General features: G+C 44.1%; 1 protein-coding gene across 2 annotated transcripts in view; it reads right to left on the reverse strand.

Moving 5' to 3' along the window:
• Positions 1-22,955, reverse strand: part of B3GALT1 (beta-1,3-galactosyltransferase 1) — a 316,302-nt gene that overhangs the window by 69,316 nt on the left and 224,031 nt on the right. For both annotated transcript variants that reach the window (XM_083413116.1, XM_083413117.1), the window contains exon 4: positions 16,439-16,558. The gene's annotated coding sequence lies outside the window, so the exon portion shown is untranslated. The remainder of the gene's footprint in view (positions 1-16,438; positions 16,559-22,955) is intronic.

A 22,955-nucleotide genomic window follows, 5' to 3' on the forward strand; every position in this document is an offset into this window, starting at 1 on the left:
CCAGTGGTGTTGTGGAGGAGTCTTGCCAGTCCCTCTTCTTCAGCACCCGTTATTCCCTTCTACACCATTCCAGGGGGTTGGGGCACTCTCCTCTCAAACAGTGTGGTAAGTGGCATTGGGGGGTTACTGGGGGTATGGGAATCAGGAGCCATTTTGGTTAAACCAACAGCCTTGTGGACAAAAGGAGACTTTTTGACCCATAAGGCGCTGTCTGAGCGCAACCCAGGGTGTTCTTAAACATGTGGCAAGCACAGAAGACCAACCCTTTTAAACACTAGCCACCTTTTCTGCCTAGCATCCTCTGTACCCACCAAAAACTGCTGAATTGCAGAATAATCTTATATTGTTAAGAGTAATTAAGTTTTCGGATCAAATTAGCCTGAAAGGCTAAGTTTAATAATGTGTCTAAGAAACATGGTTTTGAATTGGGTAATTTATTGGGATACATTATTACCAAAGTATTCCGTATGAGACGCTATATTTGTCTATATAACAAAAATAATGTGCATGCCGTTAAGTTTAAAAAGGTCTATTAAAACTACAGTGAGGGAATAAGCTTTACAAATTACTGTGCAGCCATAACAACAATAAACTTTTTTGTGGCTTAAATCTGCTAATAATAACCTTGCAGAATTCAAATATGGGGTTGAGCCAAAGTCCTGTTGATGTCAGCTATTCAACTCTCTCCCATTTAAAACAACAGGACATATAAATGTACTCAGTTTTGGCTGGATTGTGTTGAGATCTCCCACTATTACTAGTAATTTAATCAGCAGCTCTGTCTTCTCCTCCCTAGCCACCAGCTTCCTAGTTTATTCAGAAACGATTCATTCCTCCTCACCCCCGCAGCCGGAAACAATTCTATTTAATCACAATGATTAACAGAACCATGCTATCCATTCTACATCCAGTGTGGTGTTGTGTAGTGACTATAGCAAGGGGCAGGGAGTTGTGGCCCCCTATAAATTGTTAGACGACAACTCCCATCAGTCCAGACCATTGACCATGCTGGCTGGAGCTGATGGGAGCTAGATTCCAGCAATATTTGTAGGTTCTCACTTGACATACAGTGGTACCTCGGGTTAAGTACTTCATTTGTTCCGGAGGTCTGTTCTTAACCTGAAACTGTTCTTAACCTGAAGCACCACTTTAGCTAATGGGGCCTCCTGCTGCCGCCGCACCGCCAGAGCACGATTTCTGTTCTCATCCTGAAGCAAAGTTCTTAACCTGAGGTACTATTTCTGGGTTGGCGTATGTAACCTGAAGCGTATGTAACCCGAGGTACCACTGTATTAAGAGTGTCAGGTTGGCATCAAGGCAACTCAGGTTCACATTCCTACTTAACTAGCCTAGACTACCTTTTCAGGGTTGTTGTGAGAATAAAATGGGGGGCAGGGTGAGCATGTATGCATAAATGAACTCCCTGGAGGAATCTATATGAAATAAATAAGTAAATATCCCCCTCCCGCCAAAAGTGGCAGTAGCACAAACAGATCAATCTTCATTAACCACTTCTGCGTCTTCTCCAGCCAGTCTCTTCTAGCCAGTTGTTTTTTATTGGCGAAATAATGTGCAGAACATTTTGTGAATTTCCAAAAATGCTTAACATAATAATTACCATTCAGATATAAATCATACCTCTACTCTAAATTTCAATACTGTTTTCCACTCTATCATTTATGTATTTATTTCATATACAACTCACCATTTACGATGACACCTGAAGGCAATGAGCCATGTAAAATAGCACATAGAAGATTCAAAAAAGGGGGGGGGGTTCATATGAAATATACAACATCCCCCCCTCCCGAAATCCAAACTTGAAACACAATAAAAGTAACAAGCACTTAAAACATAGGTTATTTCTAGCACTATTTCATATTAAATAAAATGAGTCCTATCCCAGGCATACTCAGAGTACACCAGTGAAATAAGTGAACCGATTTCCATGAGGTTGTTCTGAGTAGGACATACAATGAGTTAATCACCCATTAATCTGTTTTACAATCCTGATGACACTTAATACTTTCATACGTTTCATAATAACTGAGCATTTAAAAATAAGTGACTTCGGATTTAAAACATTAATCAGGAGTATCGAGAATATGAGACCGAATGACATGAATTCTCATGTAAAAATGCCATAATCAACATTCTATCATTTCTTACCCTGTTCTTGTCCTCTCTGGCCCTCTTATTATGTTTGTTAATTTAATCATATAAACTATATCCCATATTTTTGTTGCCCGGCTCTCTACTGAAGCTCTGTCCCCCCTCCCCCATTCCTGGCATACAGTCTTCTAAGCTACTATCATCCAGTCTCTTCTGTAGTTGTGTCAGAGATCCCACACCATGTGGATCCCAATAGCTGCACTGTGAAGTGGGAAGGGGCCTTTTGAGTTTTGAACCTGATGGGTCTTGCCTGTAAATTGGTGAGCTAAGAGCTCCCTGAGGACAAAGGAACTAAAAGATGGCTCAAATTTTCATGCGCTGAGCATATTTTTCTATGTGCATGTGAGGTGGGAATCGTATTTATAAGGAGGCAGGGAAACCCTGGTGGATGTGCCATGGGTGGCTCCTCAACAACAATAAAATGTCAAGGGCACGAGGACATAATATTATTGTCAAATCTGTCTCCTATCCCCCTTGCAGAGACAATTCCCAGAGTGTTTTAACAATCTACCCCTCTTCCAAGGGAACCCTGAGAATTCTAGCTGTGGGAGGGCAAGAGGGGCTTCCTATCAACTCTCAGTACTATTAATAAACCCAGAATTCTTTGGGGGAAGCCATGATTGTTTACAGTGGTATGAGGGCTTTCCCCCCTAGCCAGAAGTCTGCCACCTCTCGGGTGGGCACCGTTGCCATTCTAAGAGAATGAGGAAGGTGTTCATGGTGAGTTCTGGCACCTCTTTTTCTAGAAAAACACTACTGAGTGGCATCATAGTGCTTTTAATGTATGGTGTGAATGTGACCAAAATTCAGTGGTGGACTTGGGTATTATGGCACCCTGTGCAAAGCCAAAATTTGGTGCCGCCCCAGCCCTCACGCTGCCTTCTGAAAGGAGGGTAAAGAGGTGACCAGCTTTGGGAAGGAGACACAAGGGATCTGAGGGAGGGTCCTAGAGTTGTCCCACCTCCTCCCCAAATCTGAGAAAGCGCTAACTAGGCTTTGGGAAGGAGATGAGAGGACTTTAGGACCCTGCCGGAGTCTCACACCTCCTTCTCAAAACTCCAGTGCCTCACTTACCAGGTTTTGAGACAGTGCCCACTTGGCCCTGTGCCCAGTGCATGCTTGCCCAACCCTAAATCTGCCCCTAAGTCGCACGTCTGCAGTACAAAGTTCACTGTAGTGAATGTCCACCTACATATGGCAAACACTCCTACTGTGTCAGCTCTTAATTGGCTATCAGTGTGCAGAATCTTGTTAAATGTCTGGCCATGGCATCCACATGGCACGAGAGAGGGTGGTGATCGGAAATGGCAGTACCATTGTACAAGATAGAGTAGAGAGGAGAAAGGTTTCCCAGTTGTCGTCTCCTCCTCCTCTAAAACCTGACAAATAGCAGGGAAATTATTATTTCCCAATGTTTTTGTCAATTTTGGATAGCGGTTTGATGCAGTACCTCTCTGAGTTATTACCTTTTGCCTGACATGCGTCTGAATAAGATTCTCGCTCCTCAAATGAGACTGAATAGCCGTTTTTCATGCAAAATGCCCATGCTGACATTCAAAGAACGATTTTTGCCTATTTGTGGTCGAAATGTGCAGATACTTAAGCAGATCCTGTTATCTGGTGGTACAGCAGAAACATTATGCTGTGATTTAGAGGGCTGAAATCTAACCAAGATGGATCGTCGCAGGCACATTAAAATGAATACTTAGCAAAAGTTTGTGATCGAAGCAGCTATATTCATTTCTCATCTGTCCTTCCCCCCTGCCCCACTTAGCTTTCTGGTGTGTGTGTGTTTTAATTTTTTTAAAAAACACTACTGCTATACGTTATACAAATATGATAAGCAGAAATGACCTTTAATACTGAAGTATTTTTTTTTGGGGGGGGGGGAGTGGGGTCAGGAGAGACATGGGCTATAATCTTAAGGCCATAATATTGTGATGTGCATGCGGAGTTAAGAACCTTTGGAAGTTTCTACTCCATAAATGTACTGCAAATGTTGACTGCTGCTAATAATAATAATGGGCAGAACAGTTCTATGGATTTGACTGCCCCTGACATACCCCCACCCTCCTTGACAACAACCTCTCTGCCATCCTTCTGAAAGCATAGGGTTGGTCTCCAAATGTAAATTCCTTAAATAAGCACTTCAGAGGAACAGACAATGCACAAACCTTGCTCTTTCCTTGAACATTTGTGTTGTGTTTATTTCCCCTTGCATCAGGGCTATGTTGATGGGAATGAGCAGATCACAATGGGAAGGGTGCCAGAGCATATGCTTTACATAGGGATCAGTTTTCTTACGTTTCCAGTCAAATCTTTCCATTTTTTGTTTATTTATAAGATTTTGTGCTCGCCTGTCACCATAAGGTCCCAGGGCAGGTCACAATAATATAACCATATGTTATAAAAACAACTAAAATGGTTTCAAACTATTTTATGAAAAGATTCAGGTAATATCAGATACCAGGTGATGCAGAAGACCTCATTTTTGAGACTCCACAGAGCTGCCACCAGTAGATAATATTGACCAAGGTGGACATTAGCTTGAGCTGGTAGAAGACAGTTTCCAGTGTTTGTAAGCAGGTCCCTGTTTTCATTACTGAAAATCTGGAAAGTCTGCTGAATCGGCCCACAGTCAACAGTTGGTGGGTTTAGCAAAGTATTACTCAGAGTAGACTCATTGAAATGAATAGACCTAACTTAGTCATGTTCATTAATTTCAATGGGTGTAACTCTTGAATAAAACTTAGTTGACTACCACCCAGTGTTTCTCCAGAAGAATACCGAGGCGTGCTGAAGCTTACGAAGATTGCTCCTTGGCGTTTTGCATCATGTACAAACACTCTTCTTGCTGTAACCCCCCCCCCCCCCCGTCCCTCATCACTTTCACAAACACTGTCAATATTTTGAAAAGAAGCAGCCAGGCAACTCCAAGCGAAGAAGGTATTTCTGGAGAAATGCTGATGCGATGATACCATTCCCTGGCAATCCATTAGTATGCGGTGTGTGCCTTTTTGCTGCATGACACCTTGTCAAGAGATAGAAAAATGTCTCTTCACCCCACCCCAAATAATAACATAGATGAAATAAGCAGAGCTGGCAGGACAGGAACAATTGCATATTCCTACAGCAATTGATTAAATCAACCCCAGAATTACTGTCTCCTTAGATGTGTCTCGAACGTTGCAATCTCGGGAAAGGCATAACTGCCTAGTAGATACGCTTCGAAATGGGGGGAAAGCCAGTTATCTCTCTGACTGGCATTTTTGAGGGTGTTGAAAACGAACTCTTCCCCTGAAAACTTGCTATAATGGGCCAGACTTCCCCAAGCAGCACACAAGGGATGCATGCTAACGCCCTGTGATTTCACAGAATCAACAAATCTTAGAGTTGGAAGCCTAGCAATGCAGGAATCTCAGCTAAAGCATCCATGACAGATGGCCATCCAACCTCTGCTTAAAAACTTTCCATGAAAGAGAATCCACCACTTCTCGTGAGAGTCCATTCCACTGCCGAACAACTCTCACTGTCAGAAAGTTTTCCCGAATGTTTAGTCGATACCTATACAGTGGTACCTCGGGTTAAGAACTTACCGGTAATTTGTTCTGGAGGTCCGTTCTTAACCTGAAACTGTTCTTAACCTGAGGTACCACTTTAGCTAATGGGGTCTCCCGCTGCCACCACACGATTTCTGTTCTCATCCTGAAGCAAAGTTCTTAACCCAAGGTACTATTTCTGGGTAAGCGGAGTCTGTAACCTGAAGCGTCTGTAACCTGAAGCGTCTGTAACCCGAGGTACCACTGTATTTATAATATTAGTATATCTCACTAGTGAGTGCATCTGTATGAGTGAAAAGACCCTCCTGCTCCCCGAACCTGCATTATAACGCTTTCCTTCCTTGCCAAGCCCTGCTGACACAGGGCATTCTGCTGGTATCCTATGCAGCATCCACAGGAACATGCTGCCTTAAACTGAGCAAGGCCATTGGTCCATTGGTGTCTGTCTGCACTGATTGGTGGCAGCTGTCTGTGGCTGGAGGCATTCCTATCTAGAGACGCTGAGGATTCAACCAGGGAGACCTGATACATGTAGAGAAGATGCTATGGCCCTTCCCAGTTTCCCTCCTCCACCTGTGAGGGCAACATCTCTCCAAGTGTATCAAGTAGCTTGTGTACTGAGACTGCCTATGAAGATGCAGGCCACTGTTAGAATTCCTGCTCCATGATTGCAGTCATGGGATTTTTGTCTATCTCATGACAGTATATGTTTTGACTCCATAGAGTGGGAAATGAGGGAGACAGGATATTGTGTTACTGTGTTCCGTGAAGTGGGACTATTGTCCTTTGTTCTTTCTCTCTTTGCTGTCTGATGCTAGAGAGAGAGGGAGCCATGTTGCAATGCTCTCTCTGGGTTTATATGTAAATAAAGTAGATTAGCCAAAATGCTGACTTGCTGAGGTCTGTTATGCATGATGCACAAACTGTGCGGATCCCTAAGTGTGCCGGTGTCCGTTGGCATCGGTCGCTGTGATGTTCGGGCGGAAGAAAGCTTTTTAAGCTTCTGAATGTAAACCAGGAGGGAGAGAACATGCCAGTCGGGCATGTGTCTCTGCCAGGGTCCTACTTGAGTGTAGGCTGAGCTCCTGACAGCCACTGGGTGCTGCAGTATGAGGAGTGGGAGGCCTCAGCTTCCTCTGAAGGGCCTGAGGTGCTCCACTGGGCCTGACATGTCCCTGATGTGCCTTGTGACTGGGCACAGGGCTGGGGAAGGAGTAAAGAGGATGACAGCAGAGTCCTGTGGGAAGTTCTTTTCACTCTGCTCCTTACTCGCAGCAGTGAAAGGATTTCCCCCTACGAAACCACTTCTCACTACTCCCATTTTGTTTTCACCCCCCCCCTTATTTTCAGTTAATTCACATTACATGTTAATTGCCATAAAAAGGTAAAGGTACCCCTGCCAGTACGGGCCAGTCTTGACAGACTCTAGGGTTGTGCGCCCATCTCACTTAAGAGGCCGGGGGCCAGCGCTGTCCGAAGACACTTCCGGGTCACATGGCCAGCATGACAAGCTGCATCTGGCAAGCCAGCGCAGCACACGGAACGCCGTTTACCTTCCCGCTGGTAAGCAGTCCCTATTTATCTACTTGCACCCAAAGGTGCTTTCGAACTGCTAGATTGGCAGGCGCTGGGACCGAACGACAGGAACGCACCCCGCCACGGGGATTCGAACCGCCGACCTTTCGATCGGCAAGTCCTAGGCGCTGAGGCTTTAACCCACAGCGCCACCCGCGTCCATACACCTTCATAATTATACCATAATTATGCCATACACCTTCATAATTATACGTAATATGAATACAGTGGGTTAAGAACTTAATTCGTTCTGGAGGTCCATTCTTAACCTGAAACTGTTCTTAACCTGAGGTACCACTTTAGCTTAATGAGGCCTCCCGCTGCTGCCGTGTCACCGTCATGCGATTTCTGTTCTCATCCTGAGGTAAAGTTCTTAACCCGAGGTACTATTTCTGCATTAGTGGAGTCTGTAACCTGAAGCGTCTGTAACCTGAAGTGTCTGTAACCTGAGGTACCTCTGTATATTATTTTTGCAAATTCCCCACATCTAACCCTGCAACCACCTCCCCTTATACCCAAATGCCTGTGTGACTTCCTTCACCCACATGCATGATATCCAACTTATTACTTAATAAAAACCTCTAATATTGTGTTCATTTTTATTCATTGCAAAAGTCATTCATCTATTAAAAAAAGAGAGGGAAACATAACTTCTTAACTTAATGGGTTCAGTCTATACTTATCCAGAGATTTGTATGGTGATTTTGCAAAGGACCCCTTGAAGATCTGAGCAGGATCTGACCACAACCAAGCACTGTTTAACAATAAGTCAATTTGATGCCAACAGGAGAGATTTAAGTATGTGCTTCTCTCCATGTATCGAAGTTAATGGAACTTGACGGTGCTGAAATTTGGCTTATGTTTAGGATATTAGTCACCTGTCCTGATTATTTCTGCTCTGAATACTCCGCAGGTGCTTCTACCTCCACCCTTAAGGTACATATTTCCAAACAATTCAATTTTTGTTGCGATGTAATGGCTCGGTGTTGTTGTTTTGGGACACTGCCTGGTTGGCAAGTTCATCTGAATTTCTCTTTTCAAAAAAGTTCATGCAAATTCAGTAGTTACGCTACTTGTCTTTTATAGCTCCCTTCCCAATGGGCAACTTATAGGGCTGAATGGATAAACAAGCCTTTATTATTTGTTTATCTGCGCTCTCTCTCTACTTGTGAGGCCAAGTAGAGATCTCCTTACATCCCGGAAGCCTGTATTTGTTGTTCTTTGTCTGTGGACAATTGAAAACTGTATTTTAATTTATGTTTAAACCCAAGTTTGCTTTTTGAATGAAAATAGGAGCATTATCCACAGGGAAGGCTCGTGACCGACTATCAGGCAAGAATGAAGTACACACCAGATAAAGCTCCCAGCTTATACACCCTCTGGGATGAAATTATAGAAACAGATTTAGAAATAAAAGTCGTTATTTGTGCTGTGAAGTAAGCTTTTTTTAAAAAGAAAAAAAGAAGGAGGAAAGGAAAAAAAGATCGGTTTCTGCAGAAGAAAAGAATTTCTGCCTCCAGGATCTTATCAGCGCAGCCTTAATTTAGCAAAATCCTTCTTATGCCTAAGCCCCACATATAGTAAAAAGCAAGGAAGCTAAGCAATAGTAGGAACCTTTCCTTTCTTCCTAAAAATCCTATTTTTAGAGGAAAGCCTCCTACTGAAACAAGGTGTCGCTAAATGTTGGATGGAATATAAATCTTTTACAATGATGCTTGCTCATTTTGATTGCTTTCTTTGATTCCCTCCAATGCCTCCTTTAATAATTTAAATTTATTTATTTATTTCTTCAGGTACCTTTTCTTGGCCGATACTTTGAGGTTTCTTTCGGCATATTGATTTTGATCTTTGATATTGCAGCTGTTCCACAACAGCCCATGTCAAGCACAGACAAGTATCCGATATTTACACTTTAGACCAGTGTTTGGAAAGTACATTTTAAAAAGGAACCAGTTCCAGTTCAACTCCATCCTTTCACAAAATTAACTAGTTTTGTTCTAGTTTAGTTCAAGTTCTGCCCCTCCCCAAATGAACTTAATTCATCTTTAATTCATTCAACAATAATGGGAGCTACTTCTGAATGTGGTTTGGAAAATTCCAAACAAGTTCATCGCAAGCAAAGAGGAAATGTATCACCAAAAAAGTGGGCAAATAAGGTATGTGGTATAAAGTACAGTGGTACCTCGGGTTAAGAACTTGATTCGTTCTGGAGGTCCGTTCTTAACCTGAAACTGTTCTTAACCTGAAGCACCATATAGCTAATGGGGCCTCCCGCTGCCGCCACCACGCAATTTCTGTTCTCATCCTGAAGCAAAGTTCTTAACCCGAGGTACCATTTCTGGGTTAGTGGAGTCTGTAACCTGAAGCATCTGTAAACTGAAGCATCTGTAACCCAAGGTACCACTGTATATGCATATGGCAATTTAGATATATAGAGTATTTATACAATTTTAGAAATAATTGCCATAATGTAAACATTTTTTTAACCAAACATATCTCATCCTAGTGTAGCAGGAAACTTGGGTTCCTGTTTGGTCTGCAACTTCTAGGCTCCAGGATTATTCATCTTTACAACCAAACTTGACCACCCCTGCATTTAGAAAGGCACCCACGCAAGCCAAATTTATCATCTTGCCATCTGCGCTATTGGAAGGCAGATAGAGAAAGATTCCCCACGGCGAGCGGCTCTGCCCATGGAAGAGAGGTCAAATAAAAACCGTGGGCCATGTTCTTTTCCCACCGCAGATTTTATTCAGGTATCAGAGCCTCCCTCATAATCCCGCTTGTACAAAAAGTACCAGGGAGGACGGAGGAATATTTTTAAAGTGACCTTTTGTCTGACTGGAATCTCTATGTCACCAGAAATGTAGCTCACCCCGTCGCGGGGATTCGAACCGCCGACCTTCTGATCGGCAAGCCCTAGGCTCTGTGGTTTAGACCACAGCGCCACCCGCGCCCCTGCAAAAATACAATACAATGCTTTAAACAAATGGCTGTCCTTTCATATCATCAAAACTTTGCTGATGGAGGTAGCCATTTCACTCTGTCTAATGGAAGGGCCAGCATATAACTGATGCAGATGCACATAAACATCTGCATGTGCCGTCCTCATCTGCAGGGCAATACCATGTGGTCCTGACTGGAATTGCATTTACATCATACATTTAAAGAATGATGGTACCACTTTAAACAGGAATGGCTTCCCCCAAGGAATTCTGGGAGCTGTAGTTTGTTAATGGGGAGCTGTAGCTTGTTAGGAGGCCCCTGTTCTCATCACCTAGCTACAGTTCCCAGAGTTCCCCATGAAGAGGGATTGATAGTTAAACCACATTGGGCTTGGGGGAGGGAACAGGGGGCTCTTAATAATAATAATAATAATAATAATACCCTGCCCATATGGCTGGGTTCCTCCAGCCACTCTGGGTGCCTCAACAACTCTCGCCACCCTTAACAAAATACAGCCCCCAGAATTCTTTGAGGGCAGCCATGACTGTGTAAATTGGGATGATAGTGCTTTAAATGTATGGTGTCAGTGTGGCCTAGATGCATCTTGTCATATGGATGGATATGTATAGCACCACTTGGGACCAAAAGTTGCTGCGATGAGCAACTAGTTGTTTGCAATCATTGCTGGGTTAAAGCTTTTAAGTGTTTCCCTGTTAAGAATGATGGGAGAACATATGGTTGGGTGGTTTTAGCGTCTCAGTGACTGAATGTAGAGCACTGTACCCTTCAGGTAAACATCACATGGCAACGAAACCACATTTTCCAAGCCACTACCCTCATTTCGTACTTTCAATTATACCCCTCGTTCTAATTCTGTGCAAAGGTTAACAAACGTGATCTGATGAAAACCAAGACCCGAAGCATTTTGGAGTTGTTGTTATTTAAATCTAACAATTCTGAACATGGTAAACAAAGCTCTCTTGAAATGTTGCTAATAAATCAGGATAGGAAAATTAATGGGAATTCATGAGCACTAAATCAATGCTCATCAACAGCAGCAATTTAAACCCAACCCTTTTGCTGAAGGTCCATGCAGTTTTTAAAAAGAGAGCAAAAAAGCACAAGAGTGAAGATCTGTACAAGCCATGCCAAAGTGTGGAGATTGGAAATCAGTGGAGATTTTGCCTACAGAACTGAGGCCACGGTCCTAATTATGCTTACTAGGGAGTAACATGGCTTTAACAGCCAGGAGGAGGGCAAAGCTGCCCATAAGCCAACACTGAACTAGCAAAGACATCCTATTCTATCATCATCATTTTTATAACCTGCCCATCTGACTGAGTTGTCCCAGCCACTCTGGGCGACTTCCAACATATATAAAAACATAATAAAACATTATACATTAAAAAAATCCCTGTACAGGGCTCCCTTCAGATGTGTTCTAGAGGTTGTATGGTTACTGATGTCTTTGGTTCAAGGGTTACATAACATCATAGACTCCAACACTTATCTGATGGAAATAGGAAAATCCTAAGAAAAAGCAGGACATTCTATGATCAAATCAGAAACCAGGACGGTGTCTGTAAATCCAGAACTATCCCTGGAAAAACACTTGGAGGGTCTGTAATCGATAACCCTGCCTTCCTTCTCATCCAGGTATCTGTTTGTTTCATAAAGTGTAAGACCCCTTGGGCACTCACTTGCATCAAAATTGGACTTTCTATAGGGCCTGTTGCAATGTTAGGCAGCAGTCTTGTCATAAGGGACCGGTAAGTACCTTGAACACCATGACCAAGCAGGGCACATTAAAGCCAAGAGGACATTAACCTGAAGTGCTCCCATTCATATAGTGGGAGGATTGCGCTTGTCAAATGTTGGCAACTGCTTCTTATTTCCATCGTAATAAATACATGGTTGCAGCATTTGCTTTCAAATCCACACACTGGCAAACCACTTCTGTTGGTGGGTATGTGCGGGAGATCTTCCAGTGCAGGGCAGTGGTTAGAGGCCTGTATTGTGACCTGGGTCCAAATCCCCTCCTATCCATGAAGTTCACATGGTACCCTTGGTCCTATCACCAATGCTCAACCTCACCTACCTGACAGGACAGTGATGACATGGAGAGCCAGAGACCACTTGGAGGAAAGGGGGGGGTATAAATACAATAATTAAATGAATAAATCTGCTACCACCAGATTCCTCTTCTGTGTTAAGAATAACTGGCAGTGGTATAACAGAGGAACATTACTCTTAACAGTGGTTACAAACAGTGCTATTTTTTGAGAAAAAGAGGTGCTGGACCTCACCACAAATGCCTCCTTTGTTCGCTTATAAAGGCAAACGTGCCCTCCTGAGAGGACCCGGAACTTAGTTCCGGCTGAAAAAAACCCCCTGCTTACAAATAGAGGTATGCAACACAAAATGTGGCAGCTGAAAATTGCTGCTTTTGTGATTTGGAAAATGTGCAGAAGGATCGTGGTCTCCAAGTATGCAGAGACCATTGTAATCCCAGACCTAATAAAACATCTGCCTGTCACAGTCCCTCGTCTATATTTAAACCAACAGTGCTTTATTCTTTTCTAAATTTACTTGACTGTTAAGCCATTGGCTCGGCATTTATTTTGCGTGCACTTCTCGAAGAAGACGTTTGATTTTGTATGAAAGTCAAATTCAAAGCAAACTTGATTGCACAGACGACACAAGCATCGATTCCCTCTGTAGCCTCAGATTAAAAAAAAGGAAGGAATATGTTAAGTATCTGAAAGGGAGGCAAAGAGAACTGTCCTGGTACATCTCCCCCACCCCCTGGGAATCAAATCAACAGTGAACAACTTTCTTCCTGCTGAGGACTTTGTGGGACTTTTGCTCCCACCCAACAGGAATCAGCCAGATCTTTACAAGTCATCTCAACTGCTTTGTACCTTTATCCTTCTAGAGTCTTCTTCACTCTCCCCCCCCCTTCCATTGCACATTTTACCGCATACTTCCTGTTTTTGCAAACTATCTATCTTCAAAAGCCGCTCAAACTGTTGCTACCCCCTCGTTTACACCCTCTTCCCTGGTGCTCAGAGATGCATTTGATGATTTGAGAGGACTCCTTTTGCAGTTTCACTCTATAGTTAACTCAGCAGAAGTTATGTGATAGCACAGGCAGCGGAGTGACTGTCTTTGGTCACGGAGGGTGCTCAGCACTTCTGTGCCAAACGAAAAGCGGAGAGCCCAAGCGTGACTGCTGGCATCACTATGTTTACTTGGCAACGTATCAAGTGCTTGGCAAGATTCGAATAAAAATTCCAGTGGAACTCTACAATGCTCTCTCACAAAGTTCATTCTCATGTTTTCTTTAGCAGCAAAAATGCACCCAAGTTAGAAATACATAGGAACACCTAGGAAGCTGCCTTATCTCAAATCTGACCATTGCTCCACCTAGCTCATTATTATCTACACTGACTTGTAGATCCTCAGGCAGAGGGCATTTTCAGCCCCACCAAGAGATGCGAGTGATTGAACCCAATACCTTCTACTGCAAAGCAGACTCTCTGTCTCTGAGCTACAATCCTTCTCCTTCACATTCATTTATTATAACTTGCCTTTCCATTAAAAGAAGCAGCAAAAGCCACAGAAATTGTAGCCTCATAGTTAAACACAGGAAGATCTGATTATGATCCATATACTATTTAATTATACTCTGCCTTTATCTCCACTGGGCCACAAGGTACCATATGATGCCTTAATGTTGTAAGCCCTCACTCTTTCCTCATGAACAAAGTATCTGCAAACTAATAATACCACAAGTTGAATTGACTGTGTCATTGTGGCCAATATTTTGTTTGAATGCATTTGTCCCATGGCAAGAGCTACTATCTTCCACATCAAAGAGAGGCCTTCGTTTCAGTAGCTTGCCATGGTGTGATAAATACCAGCGCTCAACACAGGAGGGCACATTTACACAAAACATTCCCCACGTGAAACTGATATGGTACTGCTCCTTTGTAGTAACTTTATCACATCACATAATACCTTCATTGCCACTACTGTTTTAGTCTTGTCAAGAACTCCACAGTATGTCACTGAACAAAATGCATGCTAATACACGACCAAAGTGCTGTTACACTGTTGGCTTCATTCTGCTGAGAACTGTGGAGCTACTGGAGCAATGGGGCCTAAGGCCATTTTCATAGCGGATAATAAAGGCTGGAGACAGGCATGCACAGGTCATTTTAAATAGCTGCAATGGACAGGTTGGATGCAGGTGACAGGAGCGAGCCAGCAGCAAATTACACCAAGTAAGTTGGAGTTAACTCTTTATTAGCAAAAACAAGATCTGCACAGCAGTGTCAGGCTTCATGAGCACACCTGCGGGTATCACGTTGGTGACCTTCGCATAGCATCAGGGAGGCAAATTGTCCAATTTACATTGGGAGCTTGGGCTTGTATCCAAGGCAGCACCAAGTAACTGTGCAAGGATTTACACTTGCCCAATGAGAATTTCCTCCTCCTCCTCTGCTGTGGATACATTATATCCTCCCAAAATCTGTTCCAGAGGGTTGGGAGGGGACATAATTTGGGGTACATATGGGGAAATATCCTGTTGCACAAATGTAAATCCATGGGTTGATGTGACATTTCCTGCCACTCTGTTGGATAGAAGCCTATGTGTGTGCAAATTTTTGAGATACTCACTGTATTCACCTGTCACGGAGATCAGTATTAAAACTTTCATTGGCTTTAATGCAACTTAATTGTTGCTTTACATCTTGAGATTAGGAGGAATGATTAATATAAGCCATTCAACGTTGACTTTCATTTTTAAGTAGTTCAGGCTTTTGTTATAAAATGGATAAATGGGTTGTACCTATTGAAATGCACACGTAAAGATCTTCAAAAGCACTATCCATACCTTTTAAAAGTCGTCCATGTCACTAGCATTAATCTCCTGATTGAACTATTACTATATTTAATGGTATTACTGCAACTTTTTTTCCCTTGGTCCCATTTTCATCTTGGGAAAGTGCTTTGATGTCTAAGTTAAACTCATTGCATATTTGTAACTCTTCTTACAGCGTAAAAGCTTATTTGTGTGTCAAAGGGGGAGGTGATTCATTACTTTCCATTGACAAGAATCACAGAAGAGAATGCACTGCAGAAGTGTTTGATTTTGTGTCTCATTTTACAGTGGCAGAAATAATCAGTTGACAAAGGGAAGGACTGTGAGGATAACCCCAGCTGTGTGCTAAATTAATTAATGCCACCACGTTTCGGAAAATACCTTGGTAATAATTAGGAATAAATTAAAATTTGATCCTGTTTGTTCTAGCGCTGTAAAATGCCTAATTGTAGACAGGAATGGTAATTGTACCTTTGTGGTGGCCACATGAGGCTCTTAAACACAATGCATAAGAGAGAATATGGTTGAGTCAAGTCCTTATAAATCAAAAGAGACAGACGTCTAATTCCAAGGACATTCTAAGCGAAACTTCAGTTTCCAAAGAATTAACACACACTTTAAATAACTGGCTAAATGAGATGCCACACTCTAGGATTTCACTGATTAAATAATGTTTCTTAATAAAGCACCTCGTGATGGAGAGCATGCTACCAATTAACAAAGACTACATTTTAATCTAAAGACGTCACATTTATATTGTGGAAATATACACAATTGGGAGAATAACCCAAAAGGCTTACGATTAATTTCTCATGGCATATTCATGCCAAAGTTAAGTGCTTTTATAAGTTCCATTGATTTTACAGGGAGAATTGGCCATACACTTAAATCGATGGGATTCGAAAGTGCTTCACTTTGGCTAGATCACAATGTCAGCTTCTAGACTTTTATGAAAGTTCGTTCCCTCTTTCCCCACAACTTGAAGCATTCACCTAAACAAATTCACCTGCAGGAGGAACACATCCATTGCATTTGCAAGCTGCACATAGCTATACCATGTATTCCCAAGATCACAACAATGTAGACTGGGGGGAGGGGGGGAAGAACCCAACACTATCACATGTGATTACATAAGACACACAAGCCATTAAGCACAATCAAAGACGTAATTCAATTGTTTTCCATTCAACAAAAAACAAACAAACCCTAAACTTGTCACAGAATGCCTGCAACCAAGTAGATTACTGTACAGAATTTAAGACCCACAGATAAATGAGTTAAGTGACAAAGCACTTACCATATACTTGGCATCATCAAGCGAAGTTTGCCCAAAGGTCCCGAAAACATTGCCAACAGCTGATTAAAGGATGACCTGGGGTTCTTCTTTCTCCCCTTCTTTTCGTCAGAAGCGCATCATCTGGAATCAGAGCACATTTTGTTCATACTTAAACCTATCCTGTCCTGTTGTCGTTTAAAAAAGACTGCTTGTCCATGAAATAATCAGGCTTGACAAACGGCCACCGAATGTGAGGACGGTGCTTCCTTTTCAGAAGGCTTCTCCATGTGTGTGTGCGTACGTACGTAGGTGACTGATACAGGGCTTGTGTTAGGAATTTAGATTCCATTTCATGAAGCAGGATTCCAGCAGACTGAGTTAAAGAAACAGATGGGAAGAAGAGCAGGACAGATGGGGGGTGGAAGGGGGGTGGTGGAGAGAAAGCAAGCAAAAGGACCGAGGCTGAAACTGTTTTCATTACCTGTGTGTTTTGCGATTATGGAACAACCAGCATTTGGTTTATTGAAACCGGGGGGGTGGGGGGACATGAGAGTTACAAAGCAGCTCTGCTTTATGGGCGATTCCATTTTAGGAGGTGCTTACTGGCACTCGGCAGTACTTTTCATTCAAGTTACAGGAATGATACCGAAGTCCTCCAAACAAATTTCTGCGCATGATTATTGAGTGGTGCACACAGCACAGCCACCAGTTTTGTTTACATATTCTGGGTCCCCCCCCCTCTCCTAATGAAATAAAACACCAGCAGGTGTTTTGTACTCATTTGACATCTATGCCGGATCTAAGCAATGCTATCCATCTTTAGGTGCCAGCTAAAGACCAGCCTTTCCCTTCAGGCCTTTGAATGTGAAGGAATTGGCTGACAGATGGCAGAGGTTTTATCTAATTGCACCGAGTTGCTTATTGTGTTTTAATGTTGCCGATTGTTTCATGTGCCTTATTGCTGTAAATGGCCCTGGGCTCACGAGAACGTAAGGACGGCCCTGCTCGGGTAGACCAGTAGCCCCTCTCTTATCCCAGATGCCTATGGGAAACCCACAAGCAGGGTCTGAGCACAACACGACTCTCCACTCCAGTGGTTCCCATCATACGGCTGCAGAACGAAGGGTGGGACACAAGTCTTTCAAATGAAAATGCAACAAAATGAGAAGGTGTGTGCCAGAGGCACATGGGGGAGGGACTTTGGATCTGTAGGATCCAAAGCCCCCTCCCCATTCAATCACAGCATACCACAGATAAGGGAGATGAACTATGCCAATAGCAAATCTGGAATATTTCTCCTCCAGCTGAAAGTAACTTGAGATATATATTTTTTAGGTTCAGTGGAAGAGGGGGAAAGCCATTCCTGCCACCTCCTCGCTTGAGCTTAGAAAGCTACTTCACCACACACCCTAGACTTCCTCGGGATTGCTCTACATTTGAATGGTTGCAGCTACGGAGTGTTCCAAAAGCAACTGAAAATGAATGTACAGGGGAATCAGATGGATGCGCACAAGTCCGCTTAGCCCTGTTCCACCTCCTCTCTGCCCCAGTCTCATTCTGCCCCTGTTCTGCCCCCTTTTGGTGCCGAAAACAGCACACGGGTCAGTGGCCGCATGCGTGCTGATTGTGCGTGAGTGGGGAGGTGCCTGACCTGCAATTTTATTGGTTATATTTCTCCAAAGAACTCAAAATAGCATACATGGTTCTCCAATGGCCACATTTTATCCTCCCAACAGCTTTGTAAGGTAGGTTAGGCTGAAGGACAATGACCAGCCGAAGTGAACTTCATAGCTGGGTGGGAATTTGAACACCGGCTTCCCAGGGCATAGTCTGACAAACTAACCACTGGACCACACTGCTTCTGAGACACTCACTTAGCAAAATTAGAACCTTCCCCCCACCAAGAATGCAGCTAATTTCAACTGAAACAACAGTCATCATAAAAGTCATCATGGGTGTGACTCATGTTTCATTCGCATCCCCCATGGTGCTTTGCAGCCTGAGTCCACATTTGCCAAAGGTCTTGACCCTCATAAAGTTAAGTTTGCTTTGGGACACTTAATGCATCAAAGGAGAATCCTTAGAGGTTAGACAATAATAGATCACTGTTATTCAGCATGGCATAAATTCTTCTCCTATGTTAGCTCAGATGCAAAGCCCACTAAATCCCCAGTTTCCCGGGTAAACATATGGAGAGGTCTTTATAGAAAATTAAACTACCTTCCTTTCCTTCCTTTGCATATTTTATTAACAATTGCTGTATTAACCTTGCATTGCACATTTTGTAATTTTCCTGTTTCCTTACTGGCCCCCATCCCCTTACGTTCAACCACTGGTATTACTACTGTATTATGCCTTTATGCAAGTCTGTAAAACTATTCTTATGAAAAAATGTCAACAAAAGTCTTTAAGAAAAGAAGAAGTTTGCGTTCAAAGGCGAATCAACCTAATTCACACTTCCCCAAACAGTATGTGAACCAAAACACAGCCATCCTTTGAAATTTGAACTTTTATGAATTTTGCAATGCTGTTTGCCAACAAAATTGCGTTGCTTAGAGAAATGCTTAGAGGAGGAGAAAGTGTGCATAAACGTGTACATTAGCATAAAACAACATACACAAACATTCAGTATTGGGAACTTGCTTTCAAAAATATGTATGTCAGGAAAGAAATGTGTATCAAAACATGCAGATGGGGAGAAATGCCCACTTTAAAAAAAAAATACATTCACAAACTATTGAAGAAATGTGGAGAGCTGAACTTAACACTTGAAAGAAGGAAGTAAGGAAGGAAGGAAGGAAGGAAAGAAAGAAAAGAGAAACTGAAAGAAACCAATATTGAGAGGTTCATCCATCCTTACCCCGCACCCTCCTGGAAGTTCAAGCACCCTTCCTAATTTGTTCCTATTGTATTTTGCTTTAATCTGCTCAGTGCTTCATGGTAGCAGCTATCAGCCCTGAGTTCTCACTGGAAGGACAGGTCCTGAAGCTGAGGCTCCAATATTTTGGCCACCTCGTGAGAAGAGAAGACTCCCTGGAAAAGACCCTAATGTTGGGAAAGATGGAGGGCACAAGGAGAAGGGGACGACAGAGGACAAGATGGTTGGACAGTGTTCTCAAAGCTACCACATGAGTCTGACCAAATTGTGGGAGGCAGTGGAAGACAGGAGTGCTTGGTGTGCTCTGGTCCATGGGGTCATGAAGAGCTGGACACGACTAAACGACTAATCAACAACGACCATTAGGTCCAGTCGTGGCCGACTCTGGGGTTGCGGCACTCATCTCGCTTTACAGGCCAAGGGAGCCGGTGTACAGCTTCTGGGTCATGTGGCCAGCATGACTAAGCCGCTTCTGGCGAACCAGAGCAGCACACGCAAACACCGTTTACCTTCCCACCGGAGCAGTACCTATTTATCTACTTGCACTTTGACATGCTTTCGAATTGCTAGGTTGGCAGGAGCAGGGACCGAGCAACGGGAGCTCACCCCATCGCGGGGATTCGAATTGCCAACCTTCTGATCGGCAAGCCCTAGGCTCTGTGGTTTAGACCACAGCACCACCTGTGTCCCTGCAAAAAATACAATACAATGCTTTAAATAAATGGCTGTCCTTTCACAACAACAACAACAACAATGGATTCTCTGCTGTAAGGGACAGGGGGTGCTCTGCCACCCTCCCTCCCTCCCTCCCTCCCTCCCACCCACCCACAACAGTGATCACCCTGCTTCAGCAAGCTGACACATGAGCAATCACTGCTTTGGACTGTAATGTTCACTTTTGCGTATGCATGTTTATTGAGCCTCCTGCAGAACTACATACATGGTGTCAGAGCTGGCTCCGGGTCCCAGCTCACCAAGGACCAACGCTAGCCGATCGTACAGTATCAAAGTCTTTATTGAAGAATAGTCTCCATTTACAAGTCTCAGCGTCCCAGCCCTACGTCTGGACTTTAGACCGGCGAAGCTCTGTCTGGATCTCCACCCCCTGTGCACCAGTTCAATACTCTAATCTTACTCCACCTCTTCCTTCTCTCTCTCTTCCTCTGGGTCTTACTACCCCCCGGGGTCTCATTCCTCCTGTACTCTTCCGACGCAGAGCTTGACCCCTCTGACTCCTCCCCCTCTCTTCGGCGGGCTTTAGGACCTGGCTCCCTACCCGGGCTGCCCACCTTGCCGCCCTCCTGTACATTTGAACTTGGCGCGCGCGCGCGTTTTACTTTCCGGATGACCGTTTCCTCGCTCCCTGACGAGGGTGTGGTCAGTCCTGCCTCACGTTCTCCCTCTGCCTGCGCGCTCCCTGATCCCGATGCCTTGGACTCCTCCCCCCTACTGCACTCTGGGGGGGACGCTGGCCCGGATTTCCAGCTGCTACTCTCTGAGTCCCCTCCTTCCCGAGGTGTCCCCCTGGGCACTCCCCTTGCCCTGACCATGGGGGCCCCTTTCTGTGAATCCTCCGAGTCACTGGAGAGACTCAGAGACCTCGGACTACTGTCGCCGCTGACATTTCCTTCCGACTCCTCCCCCTCGCTCTCCGTTTCTTCCCTCTCCTGTGACTCTGCTCCTGAACCCCTGACACATGGTGTGTGTGCAAATGGCAACAGTGGTGCTCACTTCTATTTTCAGTTCAGAAGCAGGTCTCCAGGGATGGTACTGGTCAGAGCGCTGTCCCAGGGATAGTCACAGGGCCCTGTTCATTGACACCCTCCTTCCAAGGATGACACATGACCTTTCTCATGAGTCAGAAGGCACAAGGGAGACAGCCGAATGTCAGGAGGTCATGTGTTTAAATGTCTCTTAAAGTAAATCCAAAGTTAAGGAGGTAGGGGGGAAGTGTAAGCCGTACTGGGAGCAAGAGAATGGATGGAATGAATCTGATGAATGACTTACAATAAATGTGTTTTTCAGGGCCTCAGGAGAATGAGCAAGGGTGAATTGATCTGTGTCTAATTGATTTAAAATCAACCTTTTTTGTGCTAGAGGAGATAGATGAATTGATCCAATTATTAAGTGATAAAAAGTGCAAAGTCCCTGAACTGGAAGTTACTAAGAAGTCGGCTAACTTAAAGCAGGATTATCAATGAAGAGGAAAAGAAATTATCTGCAATACATTCATCTGGATATATATATATATATATATATATATATTAAAAAAACCTGCTGCCTTGTGGGACATCTTAGGGGGAAGAAAAGGCTAAGGAGTAAACCCTACACAAACCTGGAGTCGAGTCCCAAAGGTGGTTGGATGGCGTCTTGTATGCCTCCTTTCAGCAACTCCTGCAACTAGGTAAAGGTAAAGGGTAAAGGGACCCCTGACCATTAGGTCCAGTCGCGGACGACTCTGGGGTTGTGGTGCTCATCTCGCTTTATTGGCCAAGGGAGCCAGCGTACAGCTTCCAGGTCATGTGGCCAGCATGACTAAGCTGCTTCTGGCGAACCAGAGCAGCACACGGAAACGCCATTTACCTTCCCGCTGGAGTGGTACCTATTTATCTACTTGCACTTTGACGTGCTTTTGAACTGCTAGGTGGGCAGGAGCTGGGACCGAGCAATGGGAGCTCACCCCGTCATGGGGATTCAAACCGCCGACCTTCTGATCGGCAAGCCCTAGGCTCTGTGGTTTAGACCACAGCGCCACCCGCGTCCCTACCTAAGGTAGTGTCAAATGTATTACTTTGCTTTCCTTAGGACCACATCAATGAGACGGCATCGGAGGGGAGAGTTGTTTCATCTGCGCAGCCCAGGACCTCCATACACACTGCTGTGGATTGTGCCCCAGAGAGGTCACTTTGGTGCTGCTAATGCAGCAAAAACAACATGGCGGACAGCAGTACGTCACCAGCAGGCCTTCTCAGCAGTGGCACCCACGCTGTGGAATGCCCTTCCTTCAGATGTGAAAGAAAAAACAACTATCTGACGTTTAGATGACAACTGAAGGCAGCTCTGTTTAGGGAAGCTTTTAATATTTTGCTGGAAGCCGCCCAGTTGTGACCACTGAGGCTTTGCCCTTTCCCAATGGTAAAAAGCAGGAGTCACATGGCCTGGGGGAAAACTGCTTGTGGAGCATCACATTTCTCTTCTTCCTGCTTGATGTCCTGTGCCCTGACAGTCACAGATTGCTCTGGGCCATCCAACCAGGCCCATATTTTGAAAAGGCCTGTTTTAGTTCAGGACTCAGCCAAATCCACTCCACCCTCTGGCTTGAAATCTAGTTACTGTGCATACTTATGGATGTTTGCTCAGGTGGAATTCCCATTGGATTCAGTGCATCTTACTCCTAGGTAAATGGGTAAACAGATTTAGGCTCACAAGCTCCTCCAGCTCCCTGAGGCTACAGCTCTCTACACCACCTCTTGGGATGATGTTTTGAGAGGCTTGGCATTTTCCTGTCCTTTCAAACACATTAATAGTAATCCCACACTTTTTTATTGTATTCGCCACCTAAGAGCTGTAGGTAGAATACCTGGTGCAAATCTCTTGGTGAGACAGATTAATGCTGGTGGGATAATCCAGGAACCTTAAGGTCTCCCATCTCCCTCGATG

Source organism: Podarcis tiliguerta, assembly GCF_965153285.1.
Source record: "Podarcis tiliguerta genome assembly, chromosome: 1".
Lineage (NCBI taxonomy): Eukaryota > Metazoa > Chordata > Lepidosauria > Squamata > Lacertidae > Podarcis > Podarcis tiliguerta.